This window comes from Phascolarctos cinereus, unplaced genomic scaffold, assembly GCF_003287225.1.
Source record: "Phascolarctos cinereus isolate Bilbo 61053 unplaced genomic scaffold, phaCin_HiC Scaffold_3;HRSCAF=262, whole genome shotgun sequence".
NCBI lineage: Eukaryota > Metazoa > Chordata > Mammalia > Diprotodontia > Phascolarctidae > Phascolarctos > Phascolarctos cinereus.
The window spans coordinates 199,633,087-199,658,630 of record NW_027555736.1 but is presented as its reverse complement, the minus strand read 5'-3'; positions in this window follow the sequence as shown (position 1 = coordinate 199,658,630).

The following is a 25,544-nucleotide window of genomic DNA, read 5'->3' as shown; positions in this document are numbered from 1 at the left end:
GTTTCTTCATTTTATCACATATTAAAGGAAGAGGAAGACACAAACAACAATAAGTAAAGCTTCTATGATTTTATAAAATCAAAGCTGAGCCTTAAAGGATGGAGAAGATATCAACAGATAGAGATTCAGGGCAAGGGGAGAAGACAGAAGTATAGAGATGGGAGATTGCTGCATCTGCTAGGAGAGAGTCCAATTCTCTTGTAGAGTTCTGGAATCAAGAGGAATATGAGATCAGGCTAGGGAGATAGGTTGCAACCTGGCCTCAAATGCCTGCCTAAAAAGTTTGGACTTAATGGAGTGATATAATCAGGATTTTCCATTGGGAATGTTAATGGCAGTATTGTAAATGCTCAATTGAAGTAAGGAGGGAATGTGTGGGGGCATACCTGTTGGGAGTCTATTGAAATCGTACAGGTAAGAAGACACGAACCAGGTTAGCAACAGTATAACTGATAAGAAAGGAATTTATGCAAGAGACAATATATTGATATTTAAAAATGAGTTAATTGCTTTAGAGGTATACCTTATTGTAAACAAATCTAGTTTGTGGACATCTGTATTTAAGGGATGAATTAATCCAGGGGCAATTATTCACTTTACAAAATAATTATTTCAGAAGAGGATTCTTTTAAACAGAAAATCCCTTTGCTACTTTGAAGGAGATTTTAAAGGGCCTGAACCAATAATTTTCTTGCAATAGGGAGATTTTGATGAGAAAATCCCCCTTCTAATAATACACATCAGCCGTATCTCTGCAATGGTAGTCTTTGAGGGTTGCCTAGATCAGTATCAACCTGAAATTAAAAAAAAATGGGCCCACTAATCCATATATAAGGATCCCTATGGGCCACACACTTAGTTTTAAAATGCAATGTTATTTCTTTTATCATGTTTCTATTTATTTTGCTAAATATTTCCCAATTGCATTTTAATCTGGTTCCAGCTGCAATCGGAAATGTTGCAGTATACATGCAGGGGGGTGTTTGACACCTTTGATCTAGAGCACTAAGAGGATAAGTAGCTTGTCTAGTGTCACACAGCCAGTATGTGTCAGAGTAGAGTTTAGAATTTAGGCCTTCCTGGATCCAAGAAAACTCAGTGCCTGAGTTTAATGCTTGTTGACTTTTAACTGATTATTCACTACTCTACCTTGTCATCAATGCATTTAAAATATGGTTGGATTTATAAAAATTGCAGTCATACATAGTTTTTCAGAAGCACATATATTGCCTAAACCTATAGCATGCTTCTAATAATAACCTCTTAGAGAATAGTTATCTTATTCACCATTAATAATTACAGTAATTAACATTTTTTTTCTACTCAGGACTAAATGCAAAAAATTTGTACTAATAGGGTCTGAGAAGCAGTTATGAGTCACATAAAAATTTAGGGGGAGGACTAATCAACCTCTTTCTCTCCTTCTGATGTCATTGTTTGCCTGAACTGTCAATCAATGTTGATGGCTTGGATTGGGATGTTATGGTATGGCTGTCCTGTTGCTAATTGGCAGCTCAGCCAGGTGGTGACAGGGAATAAAGGAAATATGGAGAAAACTGGTTGTGTTCCTCCCCACAACCTGCTGATTCAACACAAAGAGAAGGTCGCAGGCATCAGTCTGAGGACTCTTTGAAAATACTATAACCAACACTAACACATTCTCAGATTGCTACTTAGTGTCCTCCTGGCTACTATAAATAAGAATAGTCATTCAGCTGGGCCCTAGCCATTCCCAAATTGGGCAATGCTCTTAAATGTCCCAGTGCGGGTTAGAATCCTACTTTTACAATGATTACTACCTCTTCTGCTTTCTATTTGATTTTTCAAACAGTGCCTAATAATGGCTTTAGTAATAAGTCATGTATAATAGGATGTAAGTCAACCCTTTCAAGCTAAATGGTGTACCATTTTGTATGGAGGCTTATAATCTGCAGTCTGTGAACTTAAAAAAAAACAACTTTAAATATAAAGAATTTCCTTTGTCATTCTGTGCATTTCATTTTATGCATTTGAAAGCATTCTCAAAAGAGGTACAAAGGATTTTGCTTTTTTACCAGAATATTTAAAGAGTCCATCACCCACAAAAGACAGATTTTGTGTATTGCTCCTGAGTGACCAACAGTCTGAAAGTGTTGGGTTCTTATGTGAAACAAAGACCCCAACAATGAGGAGAACTATGAAAGAAATAGGAATTTGGGGCCTCAAGCATGGGTGGTATCTAAATTATGGCAAGCTAGTTTAAAATGTTGTCCAAATAGCTTAAAGGAAGAAAAAAATGCCTCAAATTTGAAGCTACAACATAAGCAGCATGCATTTTTCCTAACTCCATTTATAGGTTTTCCAATAATTTGAAAATAAACAAAACCTTCTGGCTTCTCATGTCTATTGGGAGTTTGGGACTTTAGGTACACATATTTGAGAATATTTTGCATAAATCTGCATATGTTTACATGCAATGACAGACATACTGTAGCTTCCCAAATGTGGCTAGGGTAATTTAATCTTCTACAACATTTTGCATAGCATATGTAGGTGTAATATGCACAGAAACATTACCTGAATATATATGCAAAGTACATTTAGCATGTAGTTGTCATTTGAAAAGATGTAGGTAGGGCTAAGAAGGCATTTTACAGCATTATTTCTGTACATTCAAAGGACTCAAGCCAAATTAACACAGCAAGAAATTAATATAATTATCTTGGTTTTCAATTTAGCTTAAAAAAATCTGGTCTCGTTTAGGGCTCATTCTTTGAATTAACTCCTTCAACAACTTTTATGGTTGCATTTCATAGAGGATTAGAATTGTCTCTTACCCTAAGTATAAGTTAGACTAGTTTTTAAAACAGCTATTGTGTGTCTGTGTGTGCCAAATGCCACATTAGCATTTACTCTGAATCAATAAAATTACTAAATATCATATTGATATTAATATAAGATAACCTTGAATACAAAGAAACTTATGGATTCTAAAGAAGAGAAATATTTTTAAAAGCTAAATGCAGCCAGTTATATGAAACACTGCTGATTGTCACTAGTGAAAATAGGAGAGAGAAAAGGTACCCTCCCCTGTTAGTCTTTTGTTTTCCAAGGGTGTAGCTACTGTTATCAATATTATAATTTAAATGCGATTGCTACTTTACCCTCCCATATAGAATTCATAAATGCTTAAGATGTATGTACTTTTAGGGGGAGATCTTGGTAGATCTCTGTTTTTGTTGGTGTGGGTATTTCCTCCACCAATGCAGATTACAATATCTCCATGCCTTCTTATTCAATGCTGTTGTTGTTCAGTCATTTCAGTTCTGTCCCACTCTTGTTGACTCCGTTTGAGGTTTTTTGCAAATATACTGGAAGGGTTTGCCATTTCCTTCTCCAGCTCATTTTACAGATAAGGAAACTGAGGCAAATAAGATTAAGTGTCTTGTCCAGGGTCACACAGATAATAAGTGTCTAAGGCCAGATTTGAATTCAGGAAGATGAGTCTTCCTGACTTCAGGCCTGGTACTCTGGTCACTGTGCCATTTACTTCCCTGTTGTGGTCAATGTAATTCCTATCAATACCATTCTATACAACTGACATCAAGAATATACCCTACATGTTGGAGGTCTTCCTCTGTTTTCTATAAAAATCCCACAGTGAGTGATGTGTCACTGGTTTTTCATCTGTTTTCTGTCACTTTGGAAACATGCCCAATCTACCTCCTTTTCCAATCTTACAAATCCTCCCTTAGGTCTCTTTTTTGTATAGTGCTCCCTCTGGGGCTAACAACTAACCTGAACTCCCAAATTAGGTTTGTTGAGGGGACCACTAGTACAGGTGCAAAGCACCCTGTTGGTCTACACTCCTAAAACTATAAGTTATGAGTCTCCACCAGTAAAGTGACATTTAGTAATAAACCAGAGAACAAAATTAGCCCAAAACAAGAACCTTAATTGAAAAAGCACAAAAAGAATAATAGCTATAATGCATTCCCTCCATAAACCTGGGGTGTAGTCTCCCACAAATATACATAGCATCTGTGGGTAAACACATATGGTATTCTGTTAGAACAGTGTGCACACATAGGGAAAAGAAAATGCAAACACAAGCTGCAGCTCAAGCATTATTGGTTCCCAATGGCTTTTTTCTTCTCATGGTACCCTCAAGCTTTAACCCCTGGGTTCAATGTTTCTCTTGGTAAGATCAGTTTTCTGGTCTTGCTGGGCCAGCTTCTCTCTGCAACTCAGTTTGACTGAGCAACTGGACTCAAAGGGTCTACTTTCAGCTTACCATAGTACGCCTCCTTAGGTGAGCTACTTAGCTGCAAGGTGACATTACTCATAGGAAAAAGAAAATAGGGAAATACCCTTGTTAATCCCAGTTTCTGTACCATGGCAAAAGTACAAGGAAAAAAGCAAAGAGCAAGTCTTTCTTGAAATGGATTTTTTCTATATCACTGGGTCCCTTATTGACTGCCTATCTTAACTTACTGAGTCCTTCATGCCTAAATATATTCCAGAAATGATGTTTTCTTTTTTTTAAGACTATTAAGTGTATAACTGATCTGCTACAGGTATAAGAGCCAGCCAAAGGCTAGTCAACTAATAATTCTACAAAATCTGAATGTAGAGGATTTCAATCATACACCATTTACATTTGTACCAGAGAGCTAGTGCCAGAAAGGAGTCTTACAAGCCATCTAGTCTAACCTTTTCATTGGGAAACAGTTGACCAAGGATGTTAATTGACTTGCCATGGTCACACAGGTATGAAGTATCAGAGATGGAATTTGAATGCTAGACCTCTGATTTCAGACCCACTTGCACCACAGAATCAGAGCATTTTATATTTTGAGGGATTTTCAGCAATCATCTAGTCAAATCCATACCTAAAAAGAATCCCTACTATAATCTACCCAATACGTGTTCATCCAGTCTTTGCTTAGCAGACTCCACTTCGAGGAATCCACGGCTACTTGGGGCAGCCCATTTCACTTTTGGATATTAAATTTAAATTGGCCATTTCACAATTTTTACCCATTGCTTCTGGGGCCAAACTCAAGTTGATCCAATCTATCTTCCACCTGACAGCTCATAGAATAATTGCAGATGATCATTATGTCTGCAATCCTTTTTCTCTTGTCCAGAATAAATATCCCCATTTCCTACACCTATCATCATGAAACATTGATTCAATACCCTTTACCTACCTGGTTACTCTTCTTTGCATGTTCTCCAGCTTGTCAAAGCAGCTAGATGGTGCAGTAGATAGTACATTGGGTTTGGAATCAGGTAGACTGGAGTTCAAATCTAGCCTTACTACACTTACACTTATTAGATGTATGATCCTGGGCAAATTGCTTAGCTATTTGCTTCATTTTCTTCAATTGTAATGTGGGGATTGTAACACCATTTACAAGGCAGGGCTATTATAAGGGTCAAATGAGATACCTGCAAAATGTTCACCATAGTTCCTGGCACATAGTAAACAGTTAATAAATGTTTTTTTTTCCTTGTACTTTCTTCAAATGTTCATACATAATCTTCAGGTAAAATGCTACAGCCTACCTATGCAAACTATATATCTTTCTATGATGATATCAATAGAAATATTCAAGTTTGCAAGAGAGACAAGTCTGGAGAAATAATCAGTTTAGGTTGGGACATCATGAATATAAGGACTGGTAGATAAATGTGGCAGACAGTTGGACATGTGAGACTGGAACTACAGAGGAGATATTGCTGACAGATATATGGATTGAAGAATTGTGTGCCTAGAGGTAACAATTAAAGCCAAAGGAGTGGATTAGAACTTTGGGTATAGAGGGAAAGACAGCTGAGCACTGAGTCTTGAGTATTGGGTTACGAAGATTTAAACACACATGCACACATACACACACACACACACACACACACAGTCCCTCCACCAAGGTATTTATATTCTAAGAGGAAGGATATACCTAAGTAAGGTGAAAGTGGTTTTCAATTGCATCAAATTGTAACAGAGATCAAAAAAAAAATGAACCCTGTGAAAAGAGCATTGGATCTGTAAGATAGAAGTCATTGCTAACATTGAAAATAGCTCTTTTAGTAGAGGGATGGGAGTAGAAATCATACTATAGGTGGTTAAGGAATGACTGGGTGGTGAGAAAATAGAGGCATTGAGTGACTCTTCCTGAAAATTGAACAGTGAAAGGGAGAGAAATACAGGAATAGAAGATGAAATATAGACATATTCATTGATATTTTGAGGGATAACAAGCATAGAGATAAGTCCTGTGATTTCATTTGTGTAGAGAATGTAGCTCAGCAACATCTCTACCATCTATTATCTTAAAGCTTCCTATAGCACTGAGTACATAAGTGACTTGCTTTTGGTCACACAGCCAACGTGTTAGAGGAGAGACTTGAACTCAGGTCTACCTGAAGTTGATGTCAGTTATTATTTGGTATATTTCTCATGAGATTAAAATATAGCTATTAAAACATACATATCCTACACCCCAGAAGAGAAATAACTAGCATTTGTATGGGTGTACATGTGGAACACCTTCGAGGTTGTCCAGGGAGAATAAAGCACAATTGCTTTGGAACAAGGACTATGAAGTGTATCTTTAAATCATGTTGGAGAAGATCCCTGAGATAGAGTGGCCAATGTATTGTATGCTAGATTTATGTTTTAATTTTTTTTTTTTTGGTAAATAGATCCTAACCTGAGTTGTATCTATATTGCTGACAAATCGAAATAGCACTAGGTCTTCCAAATTTTGGCACCCTGGGGGAAACAAAAAAAAACAAAAATAAAAACAATTTTGTTTCCCAGTCCTAATTATGGACATTACATATAACTGAAAATTGGTGTTGTTTTTATTTAAGATATGGGAGACTTTAATGTTTGTAGTGGAGGAAAAGGAGTCTTGTGAAGAGGTGGGGATTGAAGATGAGAGAAAAAATGGGAACGGTAAATGCATTAAGGTCCTATGAATGATGATGTCACTGTTAAAAATGTCAGAATCAGCCTTGACAATAGAGATAACAATAAACAATAGTTTATCCTCTGAGGCCAGAAGGATTGCTGTACAGCTCTGGAGGCCCAATTGATTTTAGGTTACTTGAGTGTCTAGTGGATCCAGAAATCATATGCTTTTTTTGTTAATATTTCCAGTTATGTTATTATTTGTTCTTCTTTTTCTAAGAACAATGACCTCATGAGGTGATGTTTTGACTTGTGTGTAAATTACGTTTTAAGTCAGGTAGAATTGCACAAAGTCATCAACCTCATTCTCTCTTCCAGTTATTGAAGTCTAGTGGCAAGACAAAAGTCAAGATGACTGGTGATGACCCAGGATGCAGTGGATGACTCAGTTATTAGAATCAAATTGTCAATTTGGTAAGCATCTGCTGTGTACAGAGCAGTGTGCCATGCACTAGGAAAGATAAAGCTTTCCATAAGACATTCCTTTAAGGAATTTCCATTCAAGTAGGGAATAAGATAACAACAGAAATAGTTGCAATGCACCACATTATATGATAAATGCATTAAAGTGTTATAAAAATAACCTATTTCCAGGCCAGGTGAAGAATGTCATTATTCATTGAGGGGTCAGGGAATGCTTTACTGAGGAATGTTTGGGTGAGCTTTTAAAAGATGGTAGATTTAACAGTCAAAGAAGGAATCGAAAAGCATCCCAGAAGGAAAGAACAGCCTGAGAAAAGATATGGAGGTATGAAAATTCAGGGCATATTTAGGAAACACAAAGTTACCTAGTTTGGCTTGGGGAAGGTAATAATAACTCACATTTACCTAGTGCTTTAAAGTTTTCTGTATGATTTACATACAAAGTGACAGCTTTGATCCTAATAACCCTATAGAAATGAGGAGTCAGAGAGGGTGATTGAGTTGATTATGGTGGCACAGGTAATGAGTGTTAGAGGTGAGATCTGAGCCTATGGCTTCTTCACACCAAACCCCAATTCCTATGTTCATTAAAGCATGTGGCTTCTCTGACATAAGAAGTCTATTGAGGAGACTAATATATAATAGATGAGAAGGGTATGGTAACAACAAATTGTATAAAGTGTTGAGTGCTAAGCAAAGGCAAAGATGTGTGTGTGTGTGTGTGTGTGTATGTGTGTGTGTTTGAAGCTACTGAAGATTTTGAAGGAAAGAATGTGGCATGACCAGATACAAAGATATAAAATGCTTATTCTGGTAGGGGTATGGTGAATTTATTGGAAGGGGAGGAAAAAGAGGTGGAAAAGCTTATAAGGAGACAATTGTGGATGATACCTTGGGCATAAGCTACATGGGTAGTAAAAGAAATATATGGGAATGGATAGGATTTTAAAAAAACTCAAAGGACTAAGTAAATGAGTTGGGGGAGAGGCTGGAGGTAGAGATTTGGGAGTCATTTACATAGAGGTGATAGTTCAAGCTGTGGAATAACACAGTGACAGGGATGTTTAACAATACCAAAAAGTGCAGAGAGGTCAATGGGGGTATGACACTAAAGATAAAAATCCCAATGGTTTTGGCAGTTAAATGGTTATTGATGACCTTAGAGTCATAAGTTTTAGTAGAGAAGTGAGAGTGAATATATGACTGCAAAGGGTTGTAGAGAGAATGGTCAGCATACAAGTACATGCATGAAGCAGAGCAACTTTTTCAAAAAGGGGAGGAAGAAATTGCTAGTAATGGGACAGAGTAGAAGGGTCAACAGAAGACTCATAATACTGAGAAGATCTAAGTTTGCTGGTCATTAGATGGAAAAATTAACGAAGAGGGAAAAGTTGAGGCTGCATGAGAGAAATTGAATGATTTCTTGAGCAAGCTTAAGACAAGAAGGTATGGGTCAAGGTTACAGGTAGAAGGATCAAGAGCACAAATAACTCTTATATTAAAGGTAGGAAGAAGAGAAAGGAAAAAGGTTGTGATTAATTTTGAAGAATGGGTGAGGGAGATAGAGAGAACTCTAACTAAATGGCCTTGATCTTTCCATAGGAGGTGAGTTCATTTACTCAGTTTGAAGGATTGAGAGTGGGGATGGGTATAAAAGGAAAGATTTTGTAATAATTGCTACTGGTAATGATATAACAAGATGATAATGGAAGAGGAGAATTGTTGATCAGAAAAGAGGACCCATGGTCTTTTTTTATTGTTTACCATGAATATGTGGTAGGTAAAATATGTCAATGACAGTTTTAGGGGTTCCAATTCAATTCAACTTGACAGTCATTTCTTAAGTGACTATAATATTCAGAGTACTATTTCCAGCATTTCAGTTGGGCCTTTCCCTAAGCTTAAGTGATATCAATGAGTGGGAGGGCAAGCTAGATTTCCTTTGGGAAATTCTACACTGTTTTCAATGATATAAGCTTATCCACTAAAGATTTGCTTTTAAAATAAGGTGATTCAAGTGATTCTGGATGGCTGCTAGTCATATCTCTGGGAAATTAAGGTTGATAATTGCCCAAAGGGTCAACTGTAAACTTCTCTGGCTTTTACAGCCCTCCACAAGTTGACCTCAACCTTACCTTTCCATATTTCCCCTCTTGAACTCTGTGTTTAAACCATATCAATGCTCTTGCTGTTCCTTAATGACATTCTATCTCCTTTCTCCATGCTTTGTGTTGTTTGTTCTTGATGTCTTGAATATACACTCTCCTCACCTCTGCCTCTTAAAAATCTTCACTTTCTTCAAAATTCAGTTCAAATGCTACCTCACATGAAGCATTTCCTGACTAGTGCAGTTGAATATCTTCCTTTTTCCATAATCAAAATAAAATCCCTTGAATTTGTTTTGAATATAGTTTGCATAAGAGGCAGTATGGTAATAATGGAGAGTCAGTCTTGAAGACAAGAAAATCTGTATTTAAGACATACTCTTGAAATCTACTGGCTATGTGACCCTGGCCAGTCACTTAAGTTTTCATTGCTCTTAGGAATCTCTCTAAGAAAATGTAGCTATGCATCTAGAGGAAGTTTTGTTTCCTAGGTGATCTCCATACTAAGGACATCATAGGTTCAATTCCTATCCTTATATATGTTCATTTATAACCATATATTATCTTCCTGATATAGATTTTTGAGGGCAAAGACAGCTTCATTTTTGGCTTTGTATACCAGTGCCCAGTATAATGTATGGTGTACAACAGGGCTTAATGAATTCCTGCTGATTCATTTTGGTCGCTTTATTGCAATACATCATCAAAGAATGCATGTGGGAAGTGGTATAAAAATCAATCTATAAGCATTTATTAAGCATCCACTATGTCCTAAAAGGATTTGTTCCGTAAAATTTGAATTCAGTTAAAAGGCCATTTTTAAGGATCTAGAAGGCCACTCTCCCTTGAAATCTATAAAATGAGCTGGAGGAGGAAGTGACAAACTGCTTTGCCAAGAAAACCCCAAATAGTGTCACAAAGAGTTAGACACAACTGGGAAGACTCAACAGCAACAACAACAACAAATATATAGTATGTATATGGTTTTAATATTTAGTATAATCCTTGGCATACGGTCGGACATGGCTGAAATCACTGAACAGAGCAACAATTTGTGCTACGCATTGTGCTAAGTACTAGAGATGTCATCAGGAAGGAATATCATTGCAAAAGATGGCCAGTAAATTATATGGTGAGAGCAAGGGTTAACTATTGGTGTGTACAAAGTCAAATGAATTATAGGAAGGGCTCCAGCATTTTGAGTTAACTCCTTTTCTCTGTAATTTCAGTAGGATATGAGAAAAAAATTGCACGGGATAAAAGAGCACAAATAGATTTTGCTCTCCATTGTTTGAGATTATGATGGCATAAATGACATTGTATATCCATCTAAGTATAGAAGAAAGTGATTTAAAGGAAATCCAGGTCCCATAATATCTCCCTTTTCTGCTTTCTCTCTTTAGCCATACTCACCTCCTTCTATAACTCGGAGCATCAAAAAGTTTACTGAACATACCCATCTGCCTCAGAGTTTTATAAAATTCCAAGAAAACAAAATAAGACAAATTTAAAAGGAGAGGCAAGGAATAAGACCTGTTGTCTGATTTCCCTTAGGTTTTGGCATATTCCTATCTTTATGTGTGGAACATAATTTTAGTCAGTCTCTAAGAAACTTGCCTGTGATTCCTTTATTTATCTGACTTCTTAGGCCAAGTCCAACATGTGGAATTGGCTCTGAAATAATTTTTCTTAACATTTTTTTCAATGTACATAAAAGCTTCTTCATTGTAGATAAATAGAAGATTCTTTTGTTGGAAAGACCAAGCAGAAATAGTTGAACCTTTTTTTTTCTATTCATTTATTTTTTTTTGTTAACACCATATGGCCATAGCAAAGGTCATACAGAGTTCAGTGTTCCAAGGGAACAGTTATTGTAAAATATTTTGCTCAAGTTCCCTCCAATTCAACACACAATTAATTTAAGAGTGTGTATTGATAATTTCCTTGGGCAGAGACAAATTAACTCTTTAAATCAAAGGTGAAGATGTTGAATACTGAGTCTATCGAGTAATAAGGGTCACTCAGTCATATTTATAATCATCTCTGGAGGTATAAATTTTATAAAATTCTCTGCCTACGTTACTGCTGTTATTAATTACTTTAGTATTTCAAAAATTACGATTTGATATGTTCAAAACACATCTGAAATATTTCATTCAGTTTCAGTATCATCTTTCAGGAAGATAAACTGGCATAGCGTCCAATCAAATATTTGTAACTTCAGCCAGTACCTTACACATAGTATGCACTTAATGAATATTCCTAGGATTAAATTAGATTAGAATGGATGGTAGTGCAACCTCAGAAAGGTCACTGGGATGAAGAGGCTGCACAGTAAAGTAGAAAGGACTAAAATTCAAGATGATTTGGGTTCAAAGCATAGCAACATCACTTACTACCTGTGTGACCTGTGATAAACCATTTTGAGCCTCAGTTCCTCACCTATAAAATGAAAATGGTTTATAAAGTCTCTTCCAGACATAAATCTTTGACAGCATGTTAGAGAATGAATCACAAATCAAGCAATATGTGGATCAATGGAAAGAATGGAGTGTAGTTAGTACTGAGAAGGTAAAACTAATAGAGACATGGTAAGAATTTGTTGGGCAGCTAGGTGGAGCAGTGGACAGAGTGCTGTGCCTGAAATCAAAAAGACTTACCTTCCTGAGCTGAAATATGGCCTCAGATATTTACTAGCTGTGTGACCCTAGGCAAGTCACATAACTCTGCCTCAGTTTCCTCATCTGTAAAATAAGCTAGAGAAGGAAATAGCAAACCACTCTGGTATCTTTGTCAAGATCCAAATGGGGTCATGAAGAGTTAAACATGACTCAAACAACCGAACAACACAAAAAGATTTGAAGGTTTCTCATGTGAAAAAAGGAATTTAGTTGTTTTGCTTGATTTCAGAATGTAGAGCTAAAGGCAATGAGAAAAGTTACAGAAGCATATTTTAGGTTAATATAAGGTAACTCTTTCCAAGAATTATTTAGGAACTATCCAACACTGCCCCAAAGTGTAATGAGCTGCCTAAGTTAGCATGAGTTCCTCCATCAATGGAGATCACTGAAGACAAATCCAATAACCATCTGTTGTTAATATTATAGAAGGAGTTCCTTTTTAAGGAAAGAGGACTCAAGGCTTAATGGTATAATGGAAAGAGAACTAGAATATGATTTAGAAGGCAGCAAAAGAGTGCCAGATGTAGGATCAAATATGATGGCATTTTTGCCTCTGCTACTTATTTGTGTATAATTAACATTTCTGTGTTTCATTTTCCTAATGTGGAAAATTAGAGAATTAGATTACTTCTAAGATCACTTCCAGATGGAAATCTGAATCTGTGATCCCTTTCCTCCTTAAGGGTAATATGGTGAAGTTGTATATTTTGTAATTCTTTCCAGGGCCAAGTACCTCCTTGAGTAGCCTGCATTGAAAATTTTGACCCTGATTGGAATGAATCAAAGAAGCCATATTCCAGGACTTCCCAATTCCAGGAGCCAAGATGGTGGAGTAAAAAGGTAGTCGCTCTCACCCTCCTCTATGAACCTCTGAAAATCCAGAAAATATCACCCCAGAAAAAACAAAACCTGGAACAGCTGAATTAGAAGAAAGATGGGGAACAACAGTGCAACAGCCCAGCAAACAGGTCTCTCAGTGCCTCAGCAAGAATAAGGGAAGTAGCACTACAAAGGGCCTGGTCAGTTAAGCACCCTACCGCATTCATCTGAAAGGAGGTGAAGAAAGCAACCCAGAGTCTTCCTAAAGTCCCAGCCTTGCTGATTCCAACCCAACACCAGGTAAGCAATCAGAACCCTACAACCTCCAAGTGTAAACCAGGAAGAGATCCTGAAGCCCAGGGTTAGAGCAGGAAAACACCAACACCTGGAACTCTGAGTGCCTCAGTGAGTGTGGGGGAAGCAGTGGAAACCAGCTCAGAAAACCACCAGGTGCCTCGGCCCTCTACCTCAAAGGAATCACCCAGTGCATTAGCAGAAACAAGGGAGGCAGCATTGCAAGGGGCCCTAGGAAGATAAACACCCTGCAGCAGCCATCTAAAAAGAAAGCTAAAGGAAAGGAAAAGCAGGTAACCTACAATTGCCTGAAAGTTCCAGCCTTCCTGATTCCAGCCCAACACTAGGTAAGCTGCCAAAACCCTACAGCCTACAATTGCCAACGTCAGAGGCCCCAGCACACAAAGCCAGTGACCAAGACCTAGCTCCCAACACTAGAAGCTTGGGTCAGTACCCTCTGTTCCCCAGCAGGAGAGCTCAATCTCTTTAAAGGCCAGGGAATAAAGAAACCATGAATAAAAAGAAATGTGCCATAGATTCATGTTATGAGAAGAATGAAGATCAAGACAGAAATTATGAAGAGGACAACATTGTCAACAAACCCACATCTGCAACATCAAAAGGGAATATGAACTGGTCTGAAGCTCAAAAAGCCTTCTTAGAAGACCTCAGGAAGGATTTTAAAAGTTTAATGAGAGAGGTAGAAGAGTCCTTTAAAAATTGGATAATTGAAGAAGGAAGTACAAAAACTAACAGAAGAAAACAACCTCTTAAAACTAGAATTGGGCAAATGAAAACTAATGACTCTATGAGAGAGCAAGAATCAGTCAAACAGAAACAAAAAAAAAAAAAGAAAAATAGATGAAAACATAAAACATCTCATTGGTAAAACAACCAACCTGGAAAATCAATACAGGAGAGAGAATTTAAAAATCACCGGACTACCTGAAATAATGATGAAAAAAAGAGCCTGGACGTATCTTTCAGGAAATCATAAAGGAAACTGTCCGAAAGTCCTAGAAACAGAGGGTAAGGTAACCATAGAAAGAATCCACCAATCACCACCTGAAAGAGATCCCAAATTGACAACACCAAAGAATATAATAGCAAAGTTATAAAATTTCCAGATGAAACAGAAGGTGCAGCAGCCAGAAAGAAAGACTTTAAATATCATGGAACCACAGTCAGGATTACACAGGACCTTGCAGCTTCTACATTAAAAGACTGCAGGGCATGGAACATGATATTCTGGAAGGCAAAGGAGCTTGGTTTGCAGCCAAGGATCAACTACCCTGCCAAAATGAGCGTCATTTTTCAAGGGAGGAGATGGATATTCAATGAAATAGGGACTTCCAAACCTTCCTCATAAAAAGACCAGAGCTCAACCAAATATTTGATTTTAAAGTACAAGATTTAAGAAAGACATAAAAAGGTAAATGGGACAGAAAGATACAAAGTGTTGTTAATAAGGGCTGACTGTTGACATCCTAGAGGGGAAGATGACACTTTCAACTCTTGAGAACTGTATTGTTATTACTCCATGTTAAAGGAGTATACATAAAGGGGGTGGATATTGGTTGACATTGTTGTAACGATAAAAATGACATCTGATCAAGTGGGTTAAATGGATCCAAGTAAGTGGATTAGTCTGATCTTAGGAAATATACTAAGAAAGGAGGAGGTAGAAAAGGGTAAATTACATTACAGGAAAAGACAGAAAATCCTATTGCAGCAGAGAGAAAGAAGAGAGGGGTTGAGCATTGTTTGAACCTTACTCTCATCAGATTTGGCTCAAGAAGGGAATAACATAGTTGGATATAGAAATCTAACTTGCCCTATGGGCAGTGAGAGGGAAAGGAGGGAGGAAAAGAGAGGGGGGATAGAAGAGAGGGAAGAAGCAGTAAGGTAAAGGGGAAGAAAAGGGAAAGGGATAATAGAAGGGAGGAGAGACTGAAGTAGGAGGTAGTCAAGAGCAAAATATTAGTGAGGAGGGAAAAGGAGAAAGGAGAAAGAAAGCATAAACAGGGGGAAAGTAAAGATGGAGGCTGGGAGCCAAGATGGCGAAGTGAAAAGGTAGTCGCTCTCACTCTCCCCTATCAACCTCTGCAAACCCAGAAAATATCAGCCCAGAAAAAAAAAACCCTGGAACACCTGAACTAGAAGAAAGACAGGAGCAGCAGTGCAGCAGCCCAGCAAAGGTCTCCCAGTGCCTCAGCAAAAAAAGGGGCCCCAGGCAGATAAGTACCCTGTGGCATTCATCTGAAAGGAGGTGATGAAAATAACCTAAAGGCTTCCTAAAGCCCGGTCTTGCTGATTCCAACCCAACAACAGGTGAGCTGTAGGAGCCCTGAAGCCTCCAATTGTGAAGAAATCCTGAAGCCCAGGTGGTACAGCAGGCAAGCACCAACACCTGGACCTCCGAGTGCATCAGTGAGGGTGGGACCGGTAGAAACTAGCTCAGAAAACCACCAGGAGCCTCTGCACTCACAAAGGAATCTCCAGTGCATTAGCAGAAACGAGGGAGACAACACTGCAGGGGCCCCAGGCAGATAAACACCCTGCAGCACCCATCTCAAAGGAGCTGAAGAAAGCTAAAGGAAAGGAAAAGCAGGCAACCTAGAATTGCCTGAAAGTTCCAGCCTTGCTGATTCTAGCCCAACACGAGGTAAGTTGCCAGAAACCTATAGCCTCCAATTGCCAGCATAAGAGGTCCCAGCACACAAAGCCAGTGACCAAGACCTAGGCTCCCAACACAAGAAGCTTGGGTCAGTACCCTGTGTTCCCCAGCAGGAGAGCTCAATCTCTTTAAAGGCCAGGGAATAAAGAAACACCATGAGTAAAAAGAAATACCATAGCTTCATATTATGAGAAGAGTGAAGATCAAGACAAATTCTGAAGAGGACAACATTGTCAACAAACCCACATTTGCAACAACAAAAGGGAATATGAACTGGTCGGAAGCCCAAAAAGCCTTCTTAGAAGAGCTCAAGAAGGATTTTAATAGTCAAATGAGAGAGGTAGAAGAGTCCTTCAAAAATACAATTGGCCAATTGGAAAAAAAATACACTGAAGAAAACAAGTCCCTAAAAAACACAATTGGCCAATTGAAGAAGGAAGTACAAAAACTAACAGAAGAAAACAATCTGTTAAAAACTAGAATTGGACAAATGGAAACTAATGTCTCTATGAGAGAGCAAGAATCAGTCAAACAGAAACAAAAAAATGAAAAAATAGATGAAAACATAAAATATCTCATCAGTAAAATAACCCACCTGGAAAATCAACTCAGGAGAGACAATTTAAAAATTATTGGACTACCTGAAAATCATGATGAAAAAAAGAGCCTGGACAGTATCTTTCAGGAAATCATAAAGGAAAACTGCCCAGAAGTCCTAGAACCAGAAGGGAAAATAACCATAGAAAGAATCCACTGATCACCACCTGAAAGAGATCCCAAATTGACATATAATAGCAAAATTCCAAAATTACCAGATGAAAGAGAAGGTGCTGCAAGCAGCCAGAAAGAAAGAATTTAAATATCATGGAACCACAGTCAGGATTACACAGGACCTTGCAGCTTCTACATTAAAAGACCGCAGGGCATGGAACATGATATTCCAAAGGCAAAGGAGCTTGGAATGCAGCCAAGGATCAATTACCCAGCAAAAATGAGCATCATTTTTCAAGGGAGGAGGTGGATATTCAATGAAATAGGAGACTTCCAAACTTTCCTGATAAAAAGACCAGAGCTCAACAAAAAATTTGATCTTCAAGTACAGGACTCAAGAAGGACTTAAAAAGGTAAATGGGACAGAAGGATACAATATGTTGTTAATAAGGGGGGGGCTGTTTAAACCCCTACAAGGGAATATGAGACTTGCAACCCTTGAGAACTGTATTGTTATTACACCTTGTTAAAGGAGTATACATAAAGAGGGTGGATATTAGTTGACTTTGATGTAATGATAAAAAAAAATCTAATCAAGTGGGTTAAATGGATCCAAATAAGTGGATCAATCTGATCTTAGAAAAGTACTGAGAAAGGAGGAGGCAGACAAGGGTAAATTACATTACAGGAAAAGACACAAAATCCTATTACAGCAGAGGGAAAGGGGGGGGAGCATTGTTTGAACCTTACTCTCATCAGATTTGGCTCAAGAAGGGCATAATATAATCAGTTAGGTATAGAAATCTAACTTGCCCTATAGGCAGTAGGAGGGAAAAGGGGAAAGAAAAGGGAGGGGGAAAGAAAAGGGAGGGGGGAAAGAAGGGAGGGAAGCAGCAGTAAGACTAAAGGGGAAGAAAAGGGAAAGGGATAATAAAAGGGGGAAGGGACTGAAGGAGGCAGTGGTCAAAAGCAAAACACTAGTGAAGGGGAAAGGAAAAAGGAGAAAGAAAAGCATAAATAGGGGGAAAAGGATGGAGAAAAAGACACAGATAGTAATCATAACTGTGAATGTGAATGGGATGAACTCTCCCATAAAACGGAAATGGATTGCAGAATGGATTAAAAACCATAATCCTACAATATGTTGTTTACAGGAAACACATTTGAAAAAGAGTGACACATACAGGGTAAAGGTAAAAGGCTGGAGCAGAATATATTATGCTCAGCTGAAGTAAAAAAGCAGGGGTAGCAATCCTGATCTCAGACAAAGCAAAAAAAAAATAGATCTAATCAAAAGAGATAAGGAAGGAAACTACATCCTGCTAAAAGGCACCATAGACAATGAAGTAATATCATTACTAAATATATGCACCAAATGGTATAGCATCCAAATTCTTACAGGAGAAGTTCAGGGAGTTACAGGAAGAAATAGACAGCAAAACTATACTAGTGGGGGACCTGAACCTCCCCCTCTTGCACTAGATAAGTCTAACCACAAAATAAACAAGAAAGAAGTTAAGGAGGTGAATAGAACATTAGAAAAGTTAGGTATGATAGACCTCTGGAGAAAACTGAATGGGGATAGAAAGGAATATACTTTTTTCTCGGCAGTACATGGCACATACACAAAAATTGACCATGTACTAGGGCATAAAAACCTCACAATCCAATGCAGAAAGGCAGAAATATTAAATGCATCCTTTTCAGATCATGATGCAATAAAAATTATATGTAATAAAGGGCCATGGAAAGATAGACTAAAAAATAATTGGAAACTAAATAATCTAATCCTAAAAAATGATTGGGTCAAACAACAAATCATAGAAACAATCAATAATTTCATTCAAGAGAATGACAATAATGAGACAACATACCAAAACCTATGGGATGCAGTGAAAGCAGTTCTTAGGGGAAGTTTTATATCTCTAAATGCTTACATAAATAAAATAGAAAAAGAGGAGATTAATGAATTGGGCATACAACTAAAAAAACTAGAAAAAGAACAAATTAAAAATCCTCAACTAAACACCAAATTAGAAATATTGAAAACCAAAGGAAAAATTAATAAAATTGAAATTAAGAAAACTATTGAACTAATAAATAAAACTAAGAGCTGGTTTTATGAAAAAAACAATAAAATAGATAAGCCTTTGGTTAATTTAATTAAAAAAAAGAAAGAAGAAAACCAAATTACTAGTATCAAGAATGAAAAGGGCGAAGCTACCACCAAGGAAGAGGAAATTAAAACAATAATTAGGAATTATTTTGCCCAACTATATGCCAACAAATTTGACAATCTTAGTGAAATGGATACATATTTACAAAAATATAAATTGCCCAGATTAACAAAGAGGAAGTAAAATACTTAAATAACCCCATCTCAGAAAAAGAAATTGAACAAGCCATTGATGAACTCCCTAGGAAAAAATCTCCAGGGCCAGATGGATTTACATGCGAATTCTATCAAACATTTAAAGAACAATTAATTCCAATACTATATAGACTATTTGGGAAAATAGGTGAAGAAGGAGTCTTACCAAATTCTTTTTATGATACAAATATGGTGTTGATACCTAAACCAGGAAGAGTCAAAATAGAGAAAGAAAATTATAGACCAATTTCTCTAATGAATATAGATGCAAAAATTTTAAACAAAATATAGCAAGTAGAGCAGCAACTTATCACAAGAATAATACACTATGACCAGGTAGGATTTATACCAGGAATGCAGGGTTGGTTCAATATTAGGAAAACTATCAGCATCATTGAGCATATCAACACAAAACCAACAGAAACCACATGATCATCTCAATAGATGCAGAAAAAGCTTTTGATAAAATACAACACCCATTCCTATTAAAAACACTAGAAAGCATAGATATAAATGGAGTCTTCCTTAAAATAGTAAATAGCATGTATCTAAAACCTTCAGCAAGCATTATATGTAATGGGGACAGGCTAGAAGCATTTCCAATAAGATCGGGGTGAAACAAGGATGTCCATTATCACCACTGTTATTCAATATTGTACTGGAAACCTTAGCTTTAGCAATAAGAGAAGAAAAAGAAATTGAAGGCATTAGAATAGGCAAAGAAGAAACAAAGCTATCACTCTTTGCAGATGACATGATGATATACTTAGAGAATCCTAGAGAATCAAGTAAAAAACTACTTGAAATAATAAACAACTTTAGCAAAGTTGCAGGCTATAAAATAAACCCACATAAATCATCAGCATTTCTATATATTACCAACAAAGCCCAACAGCAAGAGATAGAAAGAGAAATCCCATTTAAACTTACTGTAGACATTATAAAATATTTAGGAGTCTACCTCCCAAACAAACCCAGGAACTCTATGAACACAATTACAAAACACTTTTCACACAAATAAAATCAGATCTAAATAATTAGAAAAACATCAGTTGCTCATGGGTAGGCCAGCTAATATAATAAAAATGACAATCCTACCTAAGCTAATTTACTTATTCAGTGCCATACCAATCAAACTACCAAAAAATTATTTTATAGAGTTAGAAAAAAATAATAACAAGATTCATTTGGAAAAACAAAAGGTCCAGAATATCAAAGGAACTAATGAAAAGAAATGCAGGGGAAGGTGGCCTAGCAATTCCAGATCTTAAATTGTATTATAAAGCAGCAATCATCAAAACTGCTTGGTACTGGCTAAGAAATAGGGAGGTGGATCAGTGGAATAGGTTAAATATGCAAGACACAGTAGTCAATGACTATAGTAATCTATTATTTGATAAACCCAAAGACCCCAGCTTCTGGGATAAGAACCCACTCTTTGAAAAAAACTGCTGGGAAAACTGGAAAAGAGTATGGCAGAAACTAGGCATAGACCCAAATCTCACACCATATACCAAAATAAAGTCAAAATGGGTTCAGACTTAGATATAAAGGCTGATACCATAAGTAAACTGGGAGAACAAGGAATAGTTTACCTATCAGATCTATGGAGAACAGAAGAATTCATGACCAAACAGGAGATAGAGAACATTATGAAAAGCAAAATGGATAATTTTGATTACATTAAATTGAAAAGTTTTTGCACAAACAAAGCCAATGCAACTAAGATTAGAAGGAAGGTAGAAAATTGGGAAAGAATTTTTACAACCAGTCTCTCTGATAAAGGCCTCATTTCTAAAATATATAGAGAATTAAGACAAATTTATAAGAACACAAGCCATTCCCCAATTGATAAATGGTCAAAGGATATGAACAGACAGTTCTCAGATGAAGAAATTAAAGCCATCTATAGTCATTTGAAAAAATGCTCTAAATCATTATTGATTAGAGAAATGCAAATCAAAACAACTCTGAGGTACCACATCACACCTATCAGATTGGCCAACATGACAAAACAGGAAAATGATAAATGTTGGAGAAGATGTGGGAAAATTGGAACACTAATGCATTGTTGATGGAGTTGCAAAATGTGTATGGCAGGATTTGAACTCAGATTTTCCTTATCTATAAAATGATTTGCAGAAGAAAATGGCAAACCACTCCAGTATCTTTGCCAAGAAAACCCCGGATGGAGTCACAAAGAGCTGGACATGACTGAAATGATTGAACAGCAACAGTTGAAATTTAAACCTAGTGTTCTCTCCACTGCACCATCTACCTGTCTAGATCTATCTATAGATATTAAATCTCTCTGTCTCTCTATCTCTCTCTCTCTTTCTCTCTCTCTCTCATCTGTATATGTGTTTGTGTATTTGTATATATATGATAGATACCTACAAATAGATGATAGAGTGCTTATTCCTTAAATACCAACACACACACACACACACACACACACACACACATCTGTGTTATAGATGGGCAGTTAAGTGCCACAGTGGATAGAGCATTGGGTTCAGAATCAGGAAAACTCATCTTCATGAGTTCAAATCTGGCCTCAGACACTTAGTAACTGTGTGACTCTTCAAGTCACTTAAAGCTATTTGCCTCAGTTCCTTATCTGTAAAATGAGCAGGAAAGGAAATGGTAAACCACTCTGGTTTTTGTTTTTGTTTTGTTTTGGTTTTTTGTCATGGAAACATGAAGAGTAGAATATAACTGAAAAATGACTGAACAATAAAAATGTTTGTGTATGTGCGTGAGAGAGAGATAACATATACATGAGTGTGTTTGTGTATGTAGATATGTTCACATGTATACATGTACATGTTACCTCACACAGTAGAATGTTAGATCCTTGAGGGCAGGACTATTTCATTTTTTACTTTATATCCTCAGCGTGTTGATAGTAGATGCTTAAAAAATGTTTACTGACTGATTGAAAAGTGTCTAGAGGAATTCTAGTTCATCTAGGATGCTGGAAGTTCTTGTAATCATGCCGTTTAAGGCTTGATTGAAGGAATTTTAAGTGTTTGGAGAATAGAAGCCATTCTGGGGATGTTTTGCAGCATGCCCCAAAAGTCTCAATATAATTTTAAGTTATTAAACTATGAATGGCTTAATGCTGTTCTGAAGGCTTTCAGGACACACTGTGTTTGTCTTTAAATGTTTGAAGGGCTCCTTTTGGAAGAGGCATTTGACTAGTAGTGTTTGGCCTTGAAGTGCACAACTAAAAACAGCGGTTAGAAATTCCGGAACAGAAGAAATCTGCTCAATCTTAGGGACATTTATCTCTCTTTACATATGTTGATGCAATGGGAAGTAGTCTAGAGAGAATTTGTTTCTGCTATTTCGAAGTACTTCCTGATATTGTCTATATGAGATTCAAAGTTCTCATTAAAGTTTAGTCTGTGAAACAGTCTCTCAGAGGCAGCTTTGGCTTTATTTCTGAGACATCAACCTGGTTCTTAAATTGTGCCCCATCACTCTAAGGGCTTCTGTTTTAGAGGCCATAAGTAGAAATATCCTTATCTTAGCTCAAACACTTCTAAAAGCTCCATCTTAACAAATAAAATTTGGACTCTTTAGCCTGTTATTCAAAACAATGAGAATCTGGTATCGTCCAGCATTTTCAACTTTGTTTTATACTATTCCCATCAACATACTAAATGCTACAGCCAAATTGTACCATTCACTGTTTCCAATAGGTGTCCATTGCTTTTTTGTCTCTGTGCCTTGCTAACATCTTCCTTATTGTGTGGGAATCCCTTTCCCCATATATTGCTAATTGAATTCTGGTAAATCCCTTAGCTCAGTCACATTATCTTCTCCATGAAGCCTTCTCCAATGCCCACATTTGGTAACAACATTTTCATCCTTATGTTGTATCTAGCACTTTGCTTCTCCTTTTGTAAGCACATGGGGCTTCATTCTCTGTAAGTTAGCACCACAAAATCAATGATTTCCCTGTAGGCTCAGTTGTTGCGAGGGTTAATCTACAATTTTTAAGACCCCCCCCCATTAATTCTATTTTACTTCTGCTCTAGTTCTTATACACTTGTCTACTTTTAGAAAGAAATCTATTGTGGTCTCTGTTGTTATTTTGTTGTCCTTGGTTGCTAATTTTTTTATCATTTAATTTTTGTTGTACCATGTAGCATTATATAATTATTTTGTATTTGAAGCAACTGAGGCAAAGGGAGATGAAGTCACTTGTCTACTGTCACAGAGATACAATGTCAGAGGTGGGAGTTGAATCCAGGTCTTCTGATGATCTAGTGCTCAAGAGAGACATCTGAATGAAAATATAAATATACAATTTAAAAAGTTTTATTTTCTTTCTTTATCATGAAGGGTTGGGATTAAAAGAAAACAAGAGAGTAATGTTAAAAACAGATGGATCCTTTTCTAACATATTCCAACAATCTAAGAAAACAAAACATTATTTGTGGGAAATGCTGTAAATGTGTTTAGTAGGCTAAACATCTGCAGGGATCATCCTTCCTTGCATCTAGAACAAAGAGAAATCATGTAAACAAAACAAAGAACTTAATGACTTCCACTGGTTAGGTAAGATTTCAAAATATGGAGAAGTAAACCCTCTTTCTAGTTGAAGAAATACAAAGGAAATTAATAATCATAGAATGAGTATTTGAATAACCCTTTCAGAATTACAAAGGTCATTATAATATAATCTCACTGATCCTCACAATAATTCTCAGAGGTAGTTACTATATTACTATTATCCTGATTTTAGAAATAAGGAAACTAAGACTGGGAAAGGTTAAGTGACTTGCCCAGAGTCACATAGCTGTTAAGTATCATTGATTTGAACTCTATTTTTCTAGACTCTAGGTCCAGAGCTCTATCTATTATGCATAGAAATATAGAATATATTTGAATATTTATATATATATATATATATATATATGCATAAATGTATATATGCATAAGTGTGTGGATAGATAGATATACCTTCATAAGCTGTAAAGTACAAGATAGAGATAAGGTTTATTGCTACAATATCTTTTTTCTTTTTTTTTAAGAATGAAATTTTGTTTTGTTTTATTTTGTTTTAGCTAGGCAATGGAGTTACGTGACTTGCCAGGGTCACATAGGTAGTAAGTTTTATGTATCTGAGGTCAGATTTGAACTTAGATCCTCCTGAATCCAGGGCCAGTGCTCTGTCTACTGAGCCACCTAGCTGCCCAACAATATCTTTTTTTCACTTGAGTCTTCTAAAGCCCATGTTTTTGGTGATTAACATTGTGTATTCATAATTAGGAATGAGAACATTCTGGATAACTAGTATTTCCTGTGACACTAAGGGAAGAGAAAAAATGTTTCAGAGAGTGTGGTATTGTAGAAAGAGCCCTGAATTTGGAGTTAGTAGATATGGCTCTTCTACTTACTCCCTATGTTCCATTACATAAATGATACCATCTCTGATCTCAGTTTTCTTGTCTGTAAATGAAGAAATTAGTCTATATCTCTATGGGCCCTTCTAGCTCTGAATATATGAACTTTCAGTCATAGGGCCAAAGTCGAATGAACAAGCTTTTTTCTGTACCAGGAAATACTGTGTCATGAAAGATTAAAGACCTCATATTTTATTTGAGCCTTCTGCACACTCAGATGGACCTTTTCTCAAATTCTAACATATTTAATTTAAATGAAAACCTAGAAGAATATAAACTCCCTGAGGCAGGAACTGTCATATATTTGTATTTGTATCAATTAATCAATCAATAGGCATTTATAAATTACCTCTGACATGCTGGTGGGGGGGATTGGGGCAGGGGACAGGGACAAAGGTGAAATTAAATGCTCTGCCTTCAACGAACTTCCTTCCTGGTAGGAGAAATACATAAAATTTGATTCAGGATACATACAAATTAAATAAAAGGTAATTTTGAGGGAGAGACACTAACTGGCTATGGCAATATGGGGAAAAAAAACTCTTCAAGGAGGTGGTATTTGAGTTGAGCTTTGAATGTATTTAGAGATTTTAAGAAGTGGATATGAGGAAGGAGTAAATTTCAGCCATAAGGGATACCAAGAACAGAGATGGCAGATGGGAGATGCAATGTTGTATGTGGGGAACAGGGGGAAAGTCAGTTGGGTTGACTTGAAGAGGCTTAATCTAATTTCTCTGGACCTCAGTTTCTTTTTCTATAAAATGAGATGGTTAAATGGTCATAATGTGTAATAAAGGTGAAAAGCTAGGTTGAAGTTGAGTTTTAAAGGATTTTAAATGCCAGAGAAGTTAGCGCATTTGTGGTATGGTGTTTTGCCTATGTAGGCTATGTCTATCAACATGGATCTATCTCACTGTGGCTTCTGTGGTGGTAAGAAGAGACATCTTTAGAATCTCCTTCCCCTACCCTTCTCCACAGTTGACAAGCAGGTCAAGTAGAAGGCTTTGCCCAGAGGATGATTGCTTTGTTCTCCTCAGAGTGATTGGATCCCAGACTGGAATTATATCTTAACTACCTCCTTCACATAT